General features: G+C 43.8%; 1 long non-coding RNA gene across 1 annotated transcript; it reads right to left on the bottom strand.

Annotated features, from left to right (window-relative positions):
• Positions 1–9,500: 9,500 nt before the first annotated feature.
• On the bottom strand, positions 9,501–21,467 carry LOC112544717 (uncharacterized). Its single transcript, XR_003088058.2, has 3 exons — positions 21,395–21,467; positions 9,839–9,998; positions 9,501–9,664 (listed from the first exon to the last, which is right to left on the bottom strand). It is a non-coding gene; the product is annotated as an uncharacterized LOC112544717 (long non-coding RNA).
• Between the last annotated feature and the right edge of the window lie 1,314 nt (positions 21,468–22,781).

Raw genomic sequence — 22,781 nt, 5'->3', positions numbered from 1 at the left:
AGCTGTCTACACTGGCCGTCTTGCACAAAAACATTTCTGGAAAAGGGCTTTTGCGCAAGAAGCATTGATTTCAGACAGTAGAATGTCAGTGCTTTTGTGCAAAATCAAGCGGCCAGTTTTGCGGAAAAACTTGCCAGTCTAGATGCAGCCACTATGTCTATGCTCGTGGCTTCTTGCGTGAAAAATATGCAAATGAGGATAAGCGTGGAATATCATCTAGCCTCATTTGCATACCTTATGAGCCACCATTTTTGCAGAAGATGCTCTTGTGCCAGAAGGAGCTGTCTACACTGCCCCTTCTTGCGCAAGAAAAACTCTCTTGCATAATCCTTCTGGTGCAAGAACCTCTTCTGCAAAAATGGCAGCTCATTAGGCATGCAAATGAGGCTCAGCAATATTCCACGCTTAGCCTCATTTGCATATTTCTCGCACAAGAAGCTGCGAGTGTAGACATAGCCACAGTGTTCTGCATAATAGTAGGCTGGTTGTGAGTTGTCCAGAGTGGGAGCTACACAGCAAAGCATTGTGAGGTATCCAAGGTCATAGCAATGACATAACCTCTCACTGGTTTGGATTTCACCCCAGAATGTGCTAACATGCAAATCAGCATAGAGGATAAGACCAGAAGAATATCACCATAGCTAAACAGCGGAGTAATGGAGAAAGTAAAATCCTACTAAAGATATAGGAAGTATTGCAAATTCTGGCAAGTTAAGTGTGAAAGAATAATTAGCAACTTGCTAAATATGCAAAAATATTAACAGTAGCAATTTTTTAAATATATCAGAAGCAAGATGCTGTCCAAATAGGCAGTGGGCTACTTGACAACCAAGGTGATAGAGGAGCATTCAGAGAAGACAAAGCCATTGCAGGGAAACTAAATTAATTGTTTACAACAGTCTTCACTACAGAGGATGTGGGGGAACATACCCCACCAGAGGAAAAAAATTGATAAACAATAATAAATCACCAAGACCAGATGGCATTCACCCAAGAGGTCTGAAGGAACTCAAATGTGAAATTGCAGAACTAGTATCGCTAGTACCTAATCTGTCACTGAAATGAGGCTCCCAAAGGTAGTTAAATGTTGCACTTATTTTTAAAAAGGACTTCAGAGGTGAAACTGGTAACTATAGCCAATGAGCTTCAGTACTCTGCATGTAGGTAGAAACAATAGCAAAGAAAAGAATGATCAAACACTTTAAAAAAAAAACCAAAACAGAAACATACAACATGTTGGGAAAGTCAATCAACATGGCTTTTGTAATTGGCGGTCATGCCTCACCACTCTACCAGAACACTTTGAGGTGGTCAATAAGCATTGTGGCAAAGCTCCAGTTTAACCTCCAGGATCCTGTGTTCCTAGGCAGTTTGAGCCACTGAGGCATGCTGTCTCTGACCCACTCGACATAGCCTCTCTCCCTTTCTGGAGGCAAGAGTCACCATCATAGGCCAGTCAATGGATTCGGTGTGAAAAACCTCCTTAGTCTCATTATTCCCTCTCAGGGAATGTCTCTGTGGTTGTGTGGAGAAGAGCTCTAGTCCTCTGGATTCCAGCCCAAGTATCTTAATGACAACAGGTAGTTTTTTCCTCTATTACCAGAGCTATAGCCCTGCCCTGGGCTACAGCACCAAACAATTCACCTAGCACTTTACTCCTAGTACCTGACCATTCTCATCCACCCAGCTCTTTCAAGGCATGATACCCTCCCTGGAGCAGAGTCTTTTAAACTAGTCCCAGCATGTTCTTAATAGTCTGCAGGTGTTCTGGTTAGCCTGTCTCTCTTAATTGCTTCTAGCAAGTTCTTAATTGGCTCCAGGTGTCCTATGGTGTCTGCCTGATTTAATTGGTTCTAGTACATTCCTGATTGCTCTGGAGCAGCCCCTGGCTTGGTCACTCAGAAAAAACAAACTATTCATTCAGTGACCAATATACTTATTTTGTACCAGACTGCTGCAGCCACTTAGTCTGGGTCTGTCACAGCATATAGATTAGAGTAATCCATTCCATAAACCATACTTGGATTTTCAAAAAGCTTTGTACAAGGTCCTTCACCAAAGACTCTCAGGCTGTGTCTACATTGGCAAGATTTTGTGCAAAAGCAGCCGATTTGCGCAAAGTCTTGCCACCTGTCTACACTGGCTGTCAGTACTTGCGCAAGAAACTGACATTCTAATGTAAGAAATCAGTGCTTCTTGCTCAAGAACTATGATGCTCCCACTCAGGGATAAGCCCTCTTGCACAAGTGTTCTTGCGCAAGAGGCCAGTGTAGACAGGCAACATGAATTTCTTGCGCAAGAAAGCCCGATGGCTAAAACGGCCATCGGAGCTTTCTTGCGCAAGAGAGCATCTACACTGGCATGGATGCTTTTGTGCAAAAGCACATCTCTTGCGCAAAAGCACATGCCAGTATAGACGCTCTCTTGCACAAATACTTTAATGCAAAAACTCTTGCATTAAAAGTATTTGCACAAAATCTTGCCAATGTAGACGTAGCCGCAGGGATACTGAATAGTCAAAGGATCAGAAGGAAAGGTCCTCTCATGGATCAAGGAACTGGTTAAAGACAGGAAGTAAATGGTAGGAATAGATGGTCAGTTTTCACAGTGGAAAGAGGTAAATAACATGATCCCAAGGATCTGTACTGAGACCTCTGCTGTTCAGTATATTCATTAATTTGACAAAGGGAGTAAATTGTACAGGTGCAAAATTTGCAGATAGTTAAATCTGAAGCTGATTGCAAAGAGTTATAACAGGATTGCACAAATCTGGATGACTGAACAATAACATGGCAGATGAAATTCAACATTGATGGCAATAGTGAACATTGGGAGAAATTATCTCTTCTCTTTCTCTGTGTATACATGTATATATAATACAGGCAGTCCCCGACTTACGCGGATCCGACTTGTGTCGGATCCGCACTTATGAACGGGGCTTTCTCGCCCCGGAGCTCACAGGCAGCGATCCGCCACCTTGACCTCCAGGGCGAGAAAAGCTGCTCCCAGTACCCCTGGTCTGCTGGAGACTATCTCCAGCAGACCAGGGGCACCGGGAGCGAAGCCCCAGCTGCGGCGCGGTCCCGCACCTCTGAGGCTTTGCCAGAGCAAAGCCTCAGAGGCGTGGCATCCCGCTGCCACTGCGGCTTTGCTCCCCGTGTCCCTGGTCTGCTGGGGGGGGGGGGGGGCGCAGCTAGTGTGCTCTGCCCCAGGCTGCTCTGCTCCAGGCGCAGCTAGTGTGCTCTGCCCCGAGCTGCTCTGCCCCAGGCGTCCTGATTCAGCCGCTGCTGGTCAGTTTCAGCAGCGGCTGAATCAGGATGCCTGGGGCAGAGCAGCTGGGGTGCTGCTGGGTTGGTCCAGTAGCGCCGAGGAGCGGTGCTACTGGAGCAACCCAGCAGCACCCCAGCTGCTCTGCCCCAGGCGTCTCCAAGTCAGCTGCTGCTGAAACTGACCAGCGCTGACTACAGGAAGCCCGAGGCACAGTTGCTCTGCCCCAGGCTTCCTGGAATCAGCGCTGATCAGTTTCAGCAGCAGCTGACTTGGGGACGCCTGGGGTTCTTAAGTTGAATCTGTATGTAAGTCAGAACTGGCGGTCAGTTTCAGCAGCGGCTGAATCTGGACGCCAGTTCCGACTTACATACAGATTCAACTTAAGAACAAACCTACAGTCCCTATCTTGTACGTAACCCGGGGACTGCCTGTATCTAAATTAGCCATTAGCGTTCAAACAAGAGATCTTGGAATCAGCATGAGTAGTTTTCTGAAAACCTCTGTTCAGTGCTCAGAAAGTGCACCTACAACTTGTACGCCAAATAAAAGACCCCCGAGTGATGAAATCCAGAGTTGAACTGAGTGTTTTGGATCCCAGAGAACTGGCTGAAGTGTTCTAGGATAAGCAAAATGGAAAAGGTCTAGGTAGGAATCCTAAGAAGCCCGGATACAGAATGTCTGTAGTCGCTAAGATGAGGCGAACACCAAGGGATTCATTTCCAATGGACAAGATAACAATGGATAAGCCTGAAACATCAGATGAGATAACAGTAAGTCATGTGTGGAAAATACATGTTGTATAGGGATTGATGGTCTTTGGATCCAATTTCAGGCTCCTTTCTGGGATCCCTTAAGAGCATCTAGAAGGCTCTTCATAGAAGGAACATGGTCAATGAACCTTCCAAGTCTTTGGCCTTCCTATACAGATACCTCAAGTGCTTGAAGCACACCCAGCACTGGGCCTGAGCACACAGAATGCCCGCCGGCACCAGTATATTTCCAGTACAGGTGCATGTTGTGGAGGACAGTGTACTCCGACCTTGTACTGATCAGCACCTGAGTATGCTCAGGGGGACAACCACCTGCTTTGGGAACTGGATCTATGTTCACCTCTATTGATCTGTAAAAAGTGCAGAGGAAAGCTGTTCTGACCTTTATGGATTTGGTAAAGGTGAGGTAGAAAAGGATTCAGTGCCTTGTGAGAATGGGGTGGAGGACGGTTGCAACTCAAGAGCACATACATTCCAGTTACCCACAAACACAGACTGCAGACTGGCATGGACACGGAGCAGTGCCCCAAACAAGGCAAATACTTCTCACACCTTTTATCTGTGCCAGTTTACTCACCCTCCACGTACCTTTAGACATGTTTCTGGCATTTAGATGTGGACATTAGAAGGGTTATAGTGCAATGTCGCACATGGATAATGGACATGTCTACAGTCTCTAGTGTAGATGTATCTAAAAAAGCAGATTGATTATATGCACCTGCTAGTAAATTCGCTGTAAGTACAGTATATATACTGCAGACATTTTTATCCTTTATCTTTTTAAACACTGAGTTTATTTTAATATTTGTTTGTAACATATTCCAGCAGCTAAGTTGACTTTCTGTTTTCCCAATCTTGATTCCTTTTTTAAAAAAAACTAGGAACATGCTTTAGATATGAAGAAGTAATTTTTCAGTGCAGTGCACATGAAATTAGGCATGTAACTGCCTTTATTAATAGGAATTGTGCATCCTATTTTTCCCACCCCTGCACACACAAAATGATGGAAACGTTCCTAAACATTTACATCAGAATAATAAAACTTGACATTTATCCCATAAGATTAATTTACAATTGGCTTACCCATGCAATAGCCAAGAATCACATAGACTCTGACATTTCAGAGGATGTGATTGAAAGAGGTTCTTCCTAACGATACATGGTTGGCCCTGTTAGAAATGCAGTTTTTTCTTTTCAAACCATGGCAAATCTATTTTATGCTATACAAGACAAAAGTCTGTTTTGTGTGAGTGACTTCTGTGCTATTGGAGTTCACAATCTGGACCAGAGTAGGCACACACTAGACAGTCTCAATGCAGGGTGTGACCCAGCCCTGTTCAGAAGGAATCACCTCTGTAGGATAGAATGTAGTCCACTCTTCAGGCCAATTCAACCCTTGTGCAAAATCTCTGGTAGCTTTTGTGATGTAGATATTGATCCATTAGGAGGTAAGCAGAGACCACCAACCCATTATACATAAACTGTGGAGCAATCTTAATATGGTATCAAATTTTGGTTTCTACCAACATTAGTCAGCTTTGGACTAGGGGGCTAGGGGTAAAAACTTCTGCAGGTTTCACAGTCCTTCAAACAACTCATCACTTCATCTAGTCAGCAGCCCAGAGAGGTTCTGTTTGTTGATATCTTAGCAAGGGCTACATGTCTCTGATCCTTAAATCTTTGATCAGCCCTGTTGTTTGAAGTCTCTGAGTGGTTGACTTTTCAGAGCTTAGAGAGGGTATGTGAGAGACTTCCTTTCTAGGCCCAGCGCCATGCTCGATACAATGATGACTAGCAATAGAAAAGTTGTGGTGCCCTGCAATGGGTATGCCGTGTCTTCATTCATGCTTTAAACCAGAAAAGACTTCCTGTATATGAAGCATAAATTGGTTGCTGTTCTAGAAGAAAATATTTTTTTGTAGAAGAAGGGTAAGTAGAGAGGCTACAGAAAAGCTGAGGAATTCCTAGACAAACAAGTTTGGGAAAAAACACTATCCCAGATTTATGTAAGAAATAAACTGACCAACCATGAACAAAACTTAGAGTAAGTCACTGAGGAGGCTTACCAGTTCATTACTGCCACCCATAAGAGGATGAACTGGCATTGTACACATCTGAAGGCAGATGAGGATGGCTGGGGGAAGAGCACAAGAAGATATACCACACAACTAAAAGTTTCCAATCAATACCAAGTCCTCAGTACAGAAATTGTGGAAGTTCTTTCTGAAGATCCATGAGTCAACGGGAAAAGAGAGATGTTCAGAACAGACCTTTATATGATACTTGGCCTAACCTGTAAGAAAAGCAAGCTTGCCCACAGAAAGTTCTCCAGACAACCAAAGATCTTCACTGAGCATACTACATTAAAGAAGAATTGAAAGCCTATTCTTCAAGGAAGAGGACGACACAGGATGTTCTGCTGTGTCAAAGAAATGAGACCTTACTCTAAGACTGAATGGTCAACGGGCAAAGTTATCGTGCATAGCAGCACTAAACCCACTGCATTGTGGGATATCTCACAGATAACAGAAGGTTTCAAAGATGATTTCAGGCTGAAGAGGAAGAATGACCATGTGATCTTCTCCAACATCCTCCTGTTCCTTGAGTGAAGGAAGATTCTGCTATCCAATCATTGGCAAGGTTAGTGGTGTAGGATACAGGGTTTTGGTTTTGTGGAATATTGGTCCAACTTCTATGGGGAGAGGGAGCTACAGAGTTTGGATGGCCTCCATCTCAGTAGAAGTGGAATCAAACTTTCAAGAACAGGCTGATTAGAGTAGTCTAGAGAATGTTAATAACAATAGGAGAGAGTAAAAAGAGGATAGAAATTATCACTTGTTTGTCACAAAATTAAGATGTTAAGAACAAAATTAATTAAAAAACCAAAAGGTATGAAGAGAAGAAACATTTTAATTGCCTATACACCAATGCTAAGAGCCTGAGTAAGGAGAAGGAGGATTTGAAATTGATCTTGATCTATTTGGTATTCTGAAACCTGTTGGGATAATTTACGTGACTGGAATGTCAAAATCAGTGGTTGTAACATATTTATGAAGGACCAAGTGGGCAAAAGGGTTGTGGGAATGACACCATGGCTACGTCTAGACTGGCATGATTTTCCGCAAATGCTTTTAATGGAAAAGTTTTCCATTAAAAGCATTTGCGGAAAAGAGCATCTAGATTGGCATGGATGCTTTTCCTCAAAAGCACTTTTTGCAGAAAAGCGTCCATGCCAATCTAGACGCGCTTTTGCGCAAAAAAGCCCTGATCGCCAAATCTGAGCTGTCTACGCTGGTCCTTTTGTGCAAAAGCTTTTGCGCAAAAGAACTTTTGCCCGAACGGGAGCAGCATAGTATTTCCGCAAGAAGCACTGATTTCTTACATGAGATCGTCAGTGTTCTTGTGGAAATTCAAGTGGCCAATGTAGACAGCTGGCAAGTTTTTCCGCAAAAGCACTTGCTTTTGCGGAAAAACTTGCCAATCTAGACGCAGCCCATATGTCAGAGATACAGTGGAACATAACAGGAGAACCTCAAATCTATGAATACCAGTCAACCAGACACCATGTGAAACCAGAAGTAACCAATCAGGCAACAGCAGAGATTAAAAAAAGGAATATTCTATTCTGTACTGTGCCTATATTGCATCTTAAAGGTAGATACATCTGGGCTGCCTGTCCCCACTCCCATGCACAGGGCAGCCACTTTCACTTAGGAGTGGCTCAAGGTAGCTGGCAGAGAAATATCAGTGCTGGCATTAGCACTTCTTCACCCTTCCCCACCTCATCAGATGAGGTGGGGAGGAGGGGGGCTGTTTTCATCTCCCTCCTGAATGGGGTGTTTTAACCCTCCCTCAGTTGAGTGGGGAACAGGCTATTTTCTACCCCCTCACTCCCAACTGGAAGGGTGGAAAAGTTGCAGTCTGACCCAGGGAAAGAAGCTGTGCAAGGAAGCTGTCAGCACTGAGGAGAGCATTCAGCTGTTGCTGGAATCTGGCTTGGAGTGCCAGTTGTTGGAACTGGAGCCAACGCTGCACTATTTTCATAGAAATGCGCATTTCAGAGTTATGGACAACCTCCATTTCCAGTCTCTCTGTTACTATGAGGGGCTACTGTACTTGTTCCCAAGTCTCTGACAGCTTGGAAGACATGTAGGGGAAAAAAGCTACGTGATTATGGGGGACTTTCAATCCTTGTTGCCATTAATAAAACATCCTTGAATCTCTAAATACAGATTGAACCTCTCTAATCCAGAACCCTCTGGTCCAGAAGCGTCCATCATCCAGAATGATTTTAGTAAGCCGTAGGTCCACTTTTCATGGGTGTAGCCAAGTTTCTCTTGGTCCCATAAAGTTTGTTTATAGCCACCAGTCCTACCTCTCAGTGTTCTTTGCTGTTACTTAGCTCTAATTTACCCCTAAATATCCTTTAACAGCCCAGTAAGCAGTAGAAGGGTTGGTAATGCTGTTATGCAGTATTGACCTCCCATTGTCTAGAAAATTCTTTCGTTCAGAACCAGTCAGGTCCTGAGGGTACTGCGCTAAAGAGGTTTAACCTGTATTATACTTCTTAACTCATGTATATATTGGCCTTCAGGCCAAGTGGAGGCTCGTCCAGGATAAATTGCTGGGAGATCTCTGAAGCCTAGGACACATTTCCTCATCTGGGGGAAGTGTGTTATCCAGAGGCTCTAAGATCACTAGGGAGTGTGAAGTATGCTCTACAGCCTCAGCTATGGAACAGTGGACTTTTAGCTCATATAGTAGACACCCATGGCTTTAGCCCCTAAAATCCCAGCTTCAATCCCATCTGCTAACAACTTGGATTCGTTGGCATTACATAAGCACCAGGACACTCTGCTAAATTCAGTTCAAGAAAGAAATCCAGCACTATCCCCATCTCTGGGGGGAACAAAATCCATAAATCTGAATACCTTTGAACTGCAAAGATATTTGGATCTGGAGCTGAACTTTGAGCTTGAGCCCCTCTAATTAATTTATCATAGACTCTGACTACTTGTCTTAAAATAACAGGAACAAGGATATCAGCAAATCAAAGATAAACCTAGATAATACAGCTGATACATTCTATACCAACATTGTTTAGAAAATGTGAAAGTATTTACTGTTGTAGAGTGCTTTCTACTGAAAAAGTAGCTCCAGCTGCTTCAGATAATGTTGTGGGAAGGCTGTTGTCTCGTTGTTTAGTGAAAGATTTTTGTAGCTTTGACAAACTGCCTAAACTAGCTTCAGATTCTACATGCCACCCCGTTTATATTTTCAGTGTCACTTTTAACAGGCAGGAAGCCCATGACAAACAACTGCAAACGGTGTGCCAACCATAATGCAGGTACTCTATATGCATATGACCCTTATCTTTTATGGCGTAGACTATATTTGCACCATTGCCTGAGATGAGAACACAAAAGCCAAAGCTAAGAGAGAGCTAATCCACCTGTCAAACTGTTTCTGTAACTCTTCCAGTATGTTTATGACAGTATGGCCGTTTTCAAAGCCTTTATTACTCATGGCTGTGTATTTCCCATAAATGCATGTCCAGATTGGGATAGAAGCAGCATCTATCTTAACAATCTTGTTCTAGATAGGCCAGCAGTGCATTGGAAGACCTGTTTGGGGAAAAGAGCATTACAAATAACTTAAGAAATCTATCTTTAAACAACTTCCCCTTTGCTATAAAACATAATAAATCTTGCAGACCTCAGCATTATGCACCATAAATGTGAAACCCTCTTTTTTCTCCAAGAAACTCATTTTTAGCATATAGGTTACTGCAGACTTACTTCTTCCATGGTTGCTGAATGGCTCATTGCAAACTCGACAGCATCCCTCATCAAAGAAGAATGTTTTAATCCAGCAAGGCAATTTGGAATTTTCCTGCTACTTTTGAAATCCTTGTTCATATGGATAGAGCATCTTCAATGTGAATAGCACCCTTTGAACCTGTAATAGTGCAAGTTTCCTCATGAAAAGATTACTCAGTATGTCTATACGAAAGAGATGTTGGGAAGGAGGAACTAGTTAGCCAATATCAAGCCTGAGTGGGGGGGGGGGGGAGAAAGAGGGGACGGAGGAAAGGCAGCCCAGAGATTCAAAGCACCTTGGGGCTCCTGGCTACCACTGCCACAGTGGCAGTAGTAGTGGCCAGAGCCCCAGACCTTTTAAATTGCTGCTGAAACTCTATGCTGCTCATTCCATGTGGTTCTGAGGGCTGGATGCTCCATGCTCTGTGCAGCATGGAGGGCTGGCTGTCCCCAGCCCTACCCCTTCCTCCTGAGACCCTTCCTCTTCTGGGACCATGGAGATGCCCCCCTCCACTTTGCCCAGTGGCCTGTGAGGCTGTCAGCTCCCTGGCCATTATAAATATCACAGAAGCACTGGGGGTATGTCTACACTACAATGTTAGTTCGAACTAACGGACGTTAGTTCGAACTAACATTCATAGCCGCTACACTAGCGCTCTGCTAGTTCGAATTTGAATCGAACTAGCGGAGCGCTTAGTTCGAACTAGGAAAACCTCATTTTACGAGGATTAAGCCTAGTTCGAACTTACTAGTTCGAATTAAGGGGTGTGTAGCCCCTTAATTCAAACTAGTGGGAGGCTAGCCCTCCCCAGGTTTCCCTGGTGGCCACTCTGGCCAACACCAGGGAAACTCTATGTCCCCCTCCCGGCCCCGGACCCCTTAAAGGGGCACGGGCTGGCTACGGTGCCCGTGCCAGGTGCAAGCCTGCCAGCACCCAGCCAGCAGACCCTGCACCTGGCACGGCACAGAGCCACCCACCCGATGTCCCCCAGCCCACCCCCTCTTCCCGGGACCAGGCTGGCGGCTCCCGGGAGCTTGCCCTGGACCACAAGAGGCGGGCACCTTCCTGGGCTAGTGCGGACATCGTGGACCTCATCCACGATCTCCGCACTAGGCACAGGAAAGTGGCCGTCTAGGGCAGGAGAGCTGCCAGCCTGGCCACCCAGGACCAGGTGTGCATGAAAATCAAGGTGGTCCACTGAGACCCCCGACCCTGAGCCCTGAGCTTACAATGGCCGTCCTGGGTCAGACCAAAGGTCCATCTAGCCCAGTAGCCTGTCTGCCGACAGTGGCCAACCCTAGGGACCCTGGAGGGGATGGACCGAAGACAGTGACCAAGCCATTTGTCTCGTGCCATCCCTCTCCAGCCTTCCACAAACTTTGGGCAGGGACACCACTCCTACCCCCTGGCTAAGACTACTCCATGGACCCAACCTCCATGACTTGATCTCACTTCCCTTTAAACTCTGTTCTAGTTGTAGCCTTCACAGCCTCCTGCAGCAAGGAGTTCCGCAGGTTAACTATTTGCTTTGTCAAGAAGAACAACTTTCTCTTACTAGTTTCAAGCCTGCTATCCATTCCTTTCCTTTGGTGTCCTCTAGTCCTTCTTTATGGGAACTCAGGAAGAACTTTTCTGAATGCACCCTCTCCACCCAACCCCTGCTTTTAGAGACCTCTATCCTGTCCCCCCTCCGTCTCCTCTTTTCTAAGCTGAACAGTCCCAGTCTCTGTAGCCTTTCTTCATCTGGGACCTGTTCCCAACCCCTGATCATGTTAGTTGCCCTCCCCTCTCCCAGCCTTTCTCTTCCCCTCTCCCACCTCCTTTTCCCAGTCTCCCCCAGTTTTGTTCAATAAAGACAGAGTCAATGTTGGAAGAAACATTATCTTTATTTTGTACATCAATAAGAAGGGGGGCTAGGGAAGGGTAAGTGGAAGGAGGTGAGGGAGGAATGGGGTACGAGCCCCCGATGGGGAGGACTGGGCTGGCTCTGCGGGCTTCTGGGGGTGGAAGCTCTGCTGCAGCCCCCCAATTGCCCCCTCTCCCCAGATGGCAGCCTGCGGCAAGTGCAGCCGGGCTGATGGCCGAGTGGTGTGATGTGCCCAGTGTGGGTACTCCGGGCACTCCAAGCCAGAACTTCTTTGCAAGCGGGGCACCCCTTAGAACTGTGTGTCCGGGGTGGGGGTCGGGACCCTTTAAGCACAGCCCGCGGCTAGCCTGAGACAGCATCTCCATGCTCTAAGTCCTCCTCTTATGCCCTGCCGGCACTGCTTCCGGCCATCCTTAAGCCCTGTTCAGAGTCCACTCAATGTGGACTTGCTAGTTCGAATTAGCAAAACGCTAATTCGAACTAGTTTTTAGTTCTAGACGCGTTAGTTCGAATTAGCTTAGTTCGAATTAACTAATTCGAACTAAGTTAGTTCGAACTAGCGCTGTAGTGTAGACGTACCCAGAGTGACCAATAGTCATCTTCTTTATACTAGCAGTTCTTTCCTCTTCTGGTGGGCAGCTGCAAGAAAATATTTAAGTTCCATGGAAAATTCCACAGCCTGTTAGAGTCCTTGGCCTCCTGATCTCAGTCTACAACAATGCAAGTCTGGCCAAGTACCTATGAATTGGTCCGTTGTTAATTTACCCTGGGAGTCTTCAGTTCTTCTGCTACTCAGGTGGAGTTTCTTTTTTCCTTTCCTTTTAGCTCTTAGCTGTGCCTTGACCAATTCAGATTGAGGGGTGGCTACAAACTGCATATCAAGGGCTTGTAGCAACAGAGCAGGCCTATCCAATTTGACTGCTCGAAATCTCATTCTCTTTTCATCTCCCCAGCCATTCATTTGGGTTCTGAAGTGGAGCTGAGCCAAATAAGCTGCCCATGAAGTTTTAATGGATTTTTGCTTCTTTTTTTTTTCTGAAACAACCTGGCAGGATCACCATTTCAGATTTGAGGGGGGAGGGCGGGCTACCTGTGCATGCCATGATGCAGGGGAGGAAAGAGTGTGAGTATGAGGGGAATGGACAGAGGCTTCAGCAATGATGCTGAGCATGCTCACTACAAGCTAACCATCAAATGGGGAGGGGGTGACCAATGCCATCTCCCCTTTCCCCCCCCCCCCCCCCGACACACATCATCTCTATCCAGAGGATACTAAGGCACTGAAAAACTACATTTTTGGCCTACAACTTAGCAGTTAGTTGACAGGAGCACTGTATCTAATTCCTATATAAAAGAAAGAAAATTAAATAGAGCTGAGAGGGTCTAATCTTTAATACGTGACATCTTGTCGAAAGTCATTTAAGGGTCACTGGTTAGCCTTAAACTTTTAATATATATTCTTATTTTGTTACTAATTCTGTGGAGAGAGGAAGACACAGAAAGGACTCCTGGGCGCTCTCTCAGCTCTGGAAGAGGAGTGGGGGTCTAGTGGGTTACTGCAGGGTGCAGATACATTGCAGCTCTATGTAAGAGCACCAGAATGGCTACTCTGGGTCAGAGCAATGGTCCTTCCAGCCCTATACCCTTTCTTCCAACTGTGGCCAATGCCTGGTGCTTCAGAAGGAATAAACAGAAGAGGTAATCATAATGACACATCCATGTCACCTATTTTGTTTATTGTCTATAAATGTAATTGGGTCAGCTTATTGTGTTATGTTACTGAAAGAATGAATTAAGTTTCCTTATTCTATTTTTCCACATCATTCATGATTTTCTAGACCTCTAATATATCCCCTTACTCTTTATTTATTTCTTTTCCAAGCTGAAAAGCCCCAGTCTTGTCAATCTCTTCTCATATGGATGCTGTTCCTTACCCCCAATCATTTCTGTTGCCCTTTCTGTACCTTTTCCAAATCCAATATATATATATATATTTAGATGGGGTGACCAGATCTGCATACAGTATTCAAGATGTGGGCAGACAATGACTTTATATATAGGCAATATGAAAGTATTTTGTCTTGTTATCTATTCTTTTCCTAATGATTCCCAATATTGTTAGCTTTTTAGCTTTATACTGCCACTGCACATTATTTTGTGAAGAGAAGCTTTCTTACCAATAGAAGTTGATCCAATAAAAGATATTACCTCCCCCACCTTGGTTCTCTATTGTCCTGTGACTGATATGGCCACCACAACACTGTATACAACATAGGTTTTTTTTCTCATTGTTATAAATTCTGTCTGTTAGGACTCCCATTAAAGCTGATGTTCCCAGGACCTCATTCTGCCTTATTTGACTAAAATGTGTTATTCCTCTTAAATGCCAAGAGCCTATAAACTGGATGAACAGTTAACACGATGAGAAAAACAACCAGTGCACTCAGGCAAAATTGTAGTTAGATTGTCTTGGAAATATCTAATAGCAGGTGCAGTTAGATAGGCTGGCAGAGCCTTCTAATTTCATAACAATTGCTAATAAGAAAATGAAGAATAGGTACTTTAGCAATATTTTTATTCTATTTTCACTGAAAAATAAGTGGCAAACGGCATTTCAGCTTGTAATAAGCATCTCTGGAATGAATCTCTGATGATCTTCTGTCTAAATTCATGTAAACACAAAACATTGTGTAAATATAGAAAACATTTAGTTGCTTATTTTACAATGTGTGTGTTTTGTTTGTTTGTTGTTTTTGACCTATTCTTTTCAGACTCATTACTGTCCATCAAGTCAGGAAATACACTGGGGTCTCTTATGTCTCTGCAGATTATGGTGACTGTACAATTGCAGCAATTAAATGCAATACAAATCCTAATACAAATTTTAATTGGAAAAAATGAGTGTGCATGTTATAGTACATTCCCTCCCTTTCTTTAAACTTTAATTTTGTAGAACAATGACAAGATGATATTTTTTCTAGATGTTTCTCCTACTTACCTGCTTCTAGGAGTGAGTCACTGAGTTACAAGAAAAGTAAAGGAACAGTAATGTAAGATTATGAATAGACGGATAAATTAGGCAGCTCTGCAACGGCAAAAAGCTCACTGCAGGAGATGGCTATGTAACCCAATGGTGAGCATTACAGTTGTGTCTCTGTACTAAGCCACAGAGGGTATGGGTTCAGCTCTCTTTTCTTCTTCTCCCATCTCCCACTCTCCAAGGCTGTAGCTCTTATTGCTTATTCTTTTAGCTCTGGATGCTCCCAGTTCAAATCCTGGTGTGTTCAAAGATGACAGCTGTCACAGGTGCAGTACAGCTTTCTCTGGTAGCTGTTGTCAACCTTTACACTGTAAATAAGCACCCCTACTTTCACAATAATCAAAAATCAAGCTAATTCTATTTCAAAACAAGGCCAAACCATGCCAATCCTTAAAAGAACCCCAACATGCTATGTGACTAGATCCTCCCAGCATATGGTCTCAAATTTTCATGGGCTTGCTGTGTACCCATGAACTCTCTTGACCTTGCTTGCTCTCCTAAGCCTTGCTTGCTGGAAACCAATTAAAAAAAGAAGAAGCAACAAGCTGCAACAAGATACAAGTGGCAAGAAGCCAAAAACTAGCCAACCTGTATTCTAACAAAGCCAGTTAAGCCTGAAATAATCCAAATTTCTGAAAGCAATTTTGATTACAATCACGTGACAGTTGACTTAGATCCTCCCTCTGGAGGCTCTTTCTTCCAGTGCTAAGATGCAGCTCCAGAAGAATGTAATGCTTCCCTTGGCATAAAATCCAAAATGTGGCTATGGAACCAACTCTGTCCCTTCCATGGGGGACAGGGGTGTGTGAATGCTGGGACTGAGGTATTAGATTATGATTCCCTGCATTAGCTTTTAGTGAGCATGTCAGTGTCTGTAAAGTATTGCAAGGTTTTCAACAGTTCACAATTTACAAATTTGGGAGGGGCATGGATTTCCGTACCTGGTGTGTACATGTTATTATTGTGATTAAGGCCTCAGTCAGACACATAATTATAAAAGGGAGTATGGGTATGTCTACACTACCCTCCTAATTCGAACTAGGAAGGTAATGTAGGCATACCGCACTTGCAAATGAAGCCCGGGATTTGAATTTCCCGGGCTTCATTTGCATGAAGCCAGCCGGCGCCATTTTTAAATGCCGGCAGTTCGAACCCCGTGCCGCACGGCTACACGTGGCACGGAGTAGCTAGTTCGGATTAGGCTTCCTAATTTGAACTAGCTGTATCAGTATTCAAAATAACAGGCTTCTTACTCCAACTTCTGTAACCCTCATTTCCCAAGGGGCAAGGGAAGTCGAAGGAAGAGTGCTCTTCCTTTGACTTCCTGCTGTGTAGACAGTGCCATAAGCTGAGTTAAACTACTTCAACTGCCACTACGCAATTAATGTAGCTGAAGTTGCATATCTTTACTCGACTTTAGCCTGCAGTGTAGACTAGTTCTTTAGCTGATTCCCCAACGAGAGGAGTAATCTGTAGTTAGAACTGCCCCTAAAGGCTAAGAGCTGTTTCTCCCTTCCCCTGCTGAGCAGGAAGCTGCCATCTGAATCTGGCTCAAGCTCTCTCCCTGCTGGGTCCTCTGTACCTTAGCCCAGTATTGATGGAGAGTCAACACAATGGGAAAAACAACCAGTGCAATGGGTGCTGCTGATTTTCTCTCCCACATACTCCCTAGAGGTACTGTGCTTGTTAGATGCAATGAGGTTGATTAACAGGACAGGTGCTGAGCCCAGTGCAGAGGACAGAGATCAATTGGTTTGCACTTCCCTAATTCCAGGGTTGTCAGGTACCTGTTGGGCATCTAGTGTATGTTACGGTAACCCTGAGGGTTACCTTAAATTGGGTCTCAGTTGCTGTGACTCATGGACAGCCTATTGCACCTGGACCTTTTCAGGGAGGTGGGCTCTTAGGACTTGTGTGCATGGGGAATTTTACCAGTATAATTATCCTTCAGACAAGCCGTTCATCTCAACTGAAGCCTGGTTAGAAAGAGCAGGTACGCATTGCTATCATTCCTAGCAACTTTGACACAGGTATGAAAACTACACATGGAGGTCTGATCCAAAGCCTACTGAAATCCATGGAAGGCTCCTTATTGCTCTCTGTAGGCTTTGGATGCCTCCTGCCAGGCAGAGGAAAACCAAGACTCTGCCTCTCTCTGCTTCCAGATAGGACGCCTCCCCATTCCCCCCAGTGCAGGGCTGTGGCATAATCTGCTTTTAAGGGTATGTCTACTGCGCAAGTAAAATCCTGTGGCTGGCCTTTTCTAGCTGACTCGGGCTCACAAGGCTTGGGCTAATGGGTTGTTTAACTGTGATGTAAGCATTCAGACTTGGGCTGGAGCCTGGGTTCTCAAACCCTGTGAACTGGGAGGTTCACAGAACATGGGCTGAACCCAAGCCCAAACATCTACAGTGGGCTGGAACAAGAGAAATTCTTCTCCAGCTCCTGGGCCATTGTTTTGCCACAGAATCTGTCCTTTTGTGTCTATGTATCATTAGGTTAAACCCATGCAGGCTCACTAATGGGGGTGGGGCAAAGGAGACAGTTGCCCCAGGGCCTGGTGATTTAAAGGGGTACAGAGCTCGGGCAGCAGCCACTGCTGCACCACCATGCTCTCTGGAAGTGCTAAGAGCTAGGGTGGGAGCATGCTGTGCTCTGGGAAATGCTGAGGGCTGTCTGGGGCCAGCATAGTGTATTCTGGGTAGCTCTGAAGGCTGGCAGAGCATGCCAGGCTCTAGGCGATGCCGAAGGCTGGCTGCCTCCAGCTCTGCCCCTTCTCCCCTCAGCCCCGCTGCTTCTGGGAGTGCAGAGCTGCCCTCCCTCTTGCTCAGAGGCCTGCAGAGGCTATTGTCTCCCTTAGCACATTCCCAAGTCCCTGAGCAAACTAAAGCTCATGAATAGGAATAATCAACTCCAACCACACTGGAAGTTAGGATCCATGTTTCTAGGCTATGAAGATATTAGGTATATGACATACAAAGCTGGAGCTAATGATATGTGACAGGACCTATCAGGCCACTTGCTAATCCAAAGTGAGCCACTGAAACCAAACTCTGGAAAACAGGATCCTCTGTAGGCCAACTTCCTTTGAGCTTTAGATAAAAGGGAGTTAAAAATAATGACATTAAGGGGCCTCTCATAACACTCTGAACACTCGAAAATGCAAGATAATGTATTTATGCATATAGTACTTCTGAATCTTTATTTTCTGCACTTATGAGATCCTCTAGAAAGGATATTTTCATTCCAGAACAATGCTGGGTTTTTTTTCCACTTGTTCTTTCAGTTAATAATGGAACTGAATTTCATAGATCAATACTTTGTTTTTATAAGCATCCTTAGCAATAGCATCCATGATGGCAGCACAGTTTGGGGAAGTGGGTATGCTAATCAAGCCATTGTTCCTTTTCTGGCTATTTCTGCAGTAACAGCATAAGATAATTTTAAAGAACTCTTAAATGCTCATCAGCAAGGTCCACATTGACATTCAGTCTGTGGTAGACTACTGCAGGGTAGACTCATAGCCCTTCTTGCCACAAACTTAATATTCCTGTAGACAGGTTCTTAGGTTATGCATCAGGGTTGGCTGTTATTTTGTAATTGATTTTTTTCTCAGTAAGGACATTTTTTTTAAAAATGTGACTTTGCATCTGTGAGCCAGATCTTCTGGTGGTGCAAATTGGGATAGCTCCAGCTTTGTATTCTCTGTGGATCTGGAATTTCTAGACAAAGCACTGTATTGCTGCTTCCTTCCCACTATGAAGCAAGGGGAGGAGCACACAAATGCAGAATAGGCTGGAAAAGTCCGAAGGCCAGTGGAAGAAGGAGCGCAGGTGATTCAGTGGCATGCTCATCTTTCCTAGTAGCAAATGGAAGCCTGATGTGTTTTGAACTCTAAGGTGTTGGGAGGGGAAGGTTTGAAGCAGGAGGAGATAATGAGCACACACTCCGTCTGTGACAGTCTCCCTTTCCTAAGCGGCCACATTTTGTTGGGTTTTCAAGTGGCACACAGTGCTGCTAGAAAGAGTGGCCATGTCCAGTCTGTGTTGATCTCTGGAAAGGGGGAGCAAGATACAGGCATGGCAGGAGCAAATAATAGCAATATAGTGGGCAAGGAATTGTTGATTCCTGAGCAGAGGTAGTCTAGGAAAGCACCATGGAGGGGGAATCCATCCTTGTCAAACATCCGTCTGAGGTGCATTGATTTGGGAGCATAGTTCCTCATGGAACCCCAGTGAGTAAGCCATATACTGGGGATGGGATGGTTCGTAGGAAACACCATGAAATTTCTTGAGACCTTTTTCACCTTTTATGGTATGTAATATTTCAAGCCTGAACTCCTTAACACCAACTTATGCTTGAGAGAGGCTTTATCCCTGGGGCAACAGAGTAAGTACTGGTAATGGTCCTACATTCAAGTACAGCTTTAAACTTCAGCCACATCTCCAGAGGAGTCCCACCAATGGAGATGAGCTTAGTGAGTTCATAACCCAGTTCATATTGGGGGAGGTATAGGCTGGATATTAGGAAAAACTAATTCACTAGAAGGGTGGTGAAGCACTGGAATGGGTTACCTAGGAAGGTGGTAGAATCTCCATCCCTAGAGGTTTTTAAATCCTGGCTTCACAAAGCCCTGGCAGGGATGATTTAGTTGGGGTTGGTCCTGCTTTGGGCAGCGGGCTGGACTCGATAACCTCCTGAGGTCTCTTCCAGCCCTAAGATTCTATGGTTCTATCCCAGCACACACAATATGCCTCCTCCGTCCCACGTCAGCTGTGCAACTTCTCCAGCAGAGGAAAAGTCTTTCTACTTCTAAGGACCTTTAACCAGCAGTGGTACTTTGGCAATGAATTTGGCTTTCGGATTGAGATTAATCAGTGTAAGACAGCCCAGAAACAAATCACCACACCCATTTCAGGTTCTTACATGGCCTCTATTATTGTACTGTCTGAGCACTTTGTGATTTTTAATATATTTATTCCCATAACACCTTATCGGGTAGGGAAGTGCTATTATCCACATTTTCAGACGGGGAACCAAGGTCCAGAGCCTCAAAAGCTACTTAGGTGAATAACATCATTTAAATTGATGGGAGTTATGCACCTAAATACTGCTTTGAGAACCTGGGCCTAAGGCTAGAACTACAGTATTTGAGAAAGTCGACCGAAGATATGCAACTCGACCTACAAGAATAGCATATCTGGAATCAACATACCATAAGTCAAATTTCTGTGACATCCTCACTGCTGGAGGTTGATGGAAGTTGACTGGAGAGTTTCTTCCCTTTCTCCTTGTGACCTCATAAAGTACTGAGGTTGATTTAGTGGGTCCTTCCTAGACCTGCTAAATTGAACCCCAGACGATCGATCTTTGGAGAGTCAATCTCTGGGTAACTGTAGACCTTGTCTAAGTGAAGTTTGGAAGTCTGTGACAGAGCACAGAACCTAACCTGGTTTCCTGGCTAGTGTCTTAATTATTGAAATATCCTTTCTCTGTATTCAGCTATTCTTATTATTGAATTATTATTTAATTCTCCACATATAAGCACACTTTCTCACTTTACATTTTCTGTTGGCTTTTACGTTATTCTTTCTGTTGATCCAGTGAACTTTTTCATTTGGAAAGTGATTAAAATTTGCTTCCCCCAGATTCCCATTGTTCTGCCAGAAACACAATCCCAAAGCTTCCCCCATCAAAAAAGAAATCTTTCATAACAAGAAATCTATGTTACACTGCTGGAGTATACAAGCTAAATAAGCCAGTAGATTCTCTCCAACCCATCTATGAATTTAGGAATTAACACTAGTAAATCTTTACTAATATTTGCAATATAAACAGCACAGCACTGAGATTAGCAGACTTCATGGTGTCTTATTTGCAGCTTTTGAATTTGTAAATGAAGGGAGAGGACAGGGGTGGGTCGTTGTGGATAGGAGGGGCAATATATAGGGGAACATTGCCCTTTTGATTCATCTCTGGTATTTAATATACCAAATACTATATTCCAAACAATGTGCAAGCTAGTATTTTTTCAAATGGATTTTTTTCTTTTTTAATAGGGAAAAAAGTTTAAGCCAAGCCCTTTAGCTGTTTTTATTCCTGAATCTGGGAAATAGTTATCAGGAATTCTTTGACATGACTAAATGTTGCTTTTCCCCCATTTTCCTCATAAAGCTTGCATTTATCTCAAAGGCTGAGCAAGATGCCTTGAAAAAGAAAAAAATTATACAAATCTTTGTTAGAAGGAAAAGATACATTGCCCTTGGTACGGAGAGAGACAGCCTGGATTGGTAAATTGAGACAATACATGAATAATAAAAAAACCCACATGATATAAAATCTAATTAATTTGAGTGAGTCAATAAGTTTCTCTTTCTGAGTGCCCATAACAGAAGAGAAGGGAGTGGAGGGAGGAGATGTTAGAATTTCAATTTACCTCTTTCTCATTTAACTATTTAAAATATTTGGATAATAATTAGGAATATATGTTTTATTTAATATTAATTTTCTCTAACCCAGTCCAATTTGTTAGGTGCATCTACATATTTATTTATCAGGATATTTTGTGAATCCCTTTGGCTTTGACAGATACCCTACAGATTTTCAGTAAACTGAGGCAGGTCTTACCTGTCCTTCAGAGAGGGGAAACATCCTGTTTTGGTTAGTGGTCTTTAAAAAAATTATAAAAGTACATTGTGACAGCAATTATATCACATCACACACATGTTCTGTGGGGCTCCTTTGGTTGCCAGGCAACCAGTGGAAGGTGTGTTGTGAAAGAAGAGGGGCCCACATGTAAGAATAGAAGCTCTTCTGGCATAGGTTTCAAATACCTAAGAACAGGCTAGGATCCTTCTGTTATTTATTTTGCTATTCTTCTTTATCTTGTTCCTCTCAGGCAGGCAGCTGCTATCAAACAAGATCATCTAAGTGGCCAAACAGAAGAATTTAAGTAATAAAGCAATATTTTTAAAGATGAGCAGGTCATATTTGGCTCTCATAAACACGGATGCAAATCCAAAGTACCTCAGCTGAAATCCTCAGAATTGCTCTGGATTTACATGGTTGAAGCTGGAAGTAGAGCATGACTTAGAACTCTGAAGATATTTATTTTTTGTTTCTGTATTCACATATAGTTTGTAAATGTTATATGCTGATTTACCAACAGACGACCGAGAGACTAATCCTGTGCTGCATCTACGTAATCACATAAATATATCTAAAAACATTTAAAGGGAAGTAATTTTCATACCATCAAACTACAGAAAATTTCTAGCTAAACTCTGTTGCTAAATTAAAGCTTGGTGCCTGCATTCGAAAGCCCATTCACACACTCCAGGGTTCTGCTGAAGATGCCTTTACAGTAGTTACGAGAATGATATGGTAAAGTAAAAATGAAGCAACTACAGAAACTATACAGAATGTTAAGTCTTCAACTATTATTCTGCCATTTCTACCAGTACCTCTAAACGGCAACCAAGCCGAACACCTGGTTCGGTCCACAGTAACAGTTCAGTGTCTCTATAGTGGTAACAATTTAGAAGCAGGATGCTAAACAAGATATATACATGATGTCAAATATTGGCTGCACACATCTAAGCCAATCACTTCTAAATAAATTAACCATGGCACTGCCTAATATGATCCACCTGCTTTCTTCCTTGTGTTGTTCCAGACCCTACCTGAACCCCCCTTTGATTAAATGTCAAAAGCTTGCCTTGTGCCTGCAGATTTCACTGAAGGCGGATAACAGAAAGGTTCCTCCTGTGACTCCATAAAACTGAAATAAATTCCACTGGCATCTTGTAAATTTTTATTTTCTACAATGACTGCAGGCCCCATCTGCGACCCAGCTGTTATTAGAAGGGAAAGCGTTGGCCCTTCTGCATTACAAAACAGCATAGAACAGTAATTGCCAGTGGAAGAGATTAAGTGTAGACACTAAAAATGTTTACTCGCAATGAATATGCATAACGATGGGTAGGAAACAGCACTGGAAGATTAAAAAGAGAGA

Source organism: Pelodiscus sinensis, chromosome 6, assembly GCF_052426305.1.
Source record: "Pelodiscus sinensis isolate ZL-2025 chromosome 6, ASM5242630v1, whole genome shotgun sequence".
Taxonomy (NCBI): Eukaryota; Metazoa; Chordata; order Testudines; family Trionychidae; genus Pelodiscus; species Pelodiscus sinensis.
Note: the sequence above shows the minus strand (reverse complement) of the source record. Positions and strands in the feature narration are given on the sequence as shown.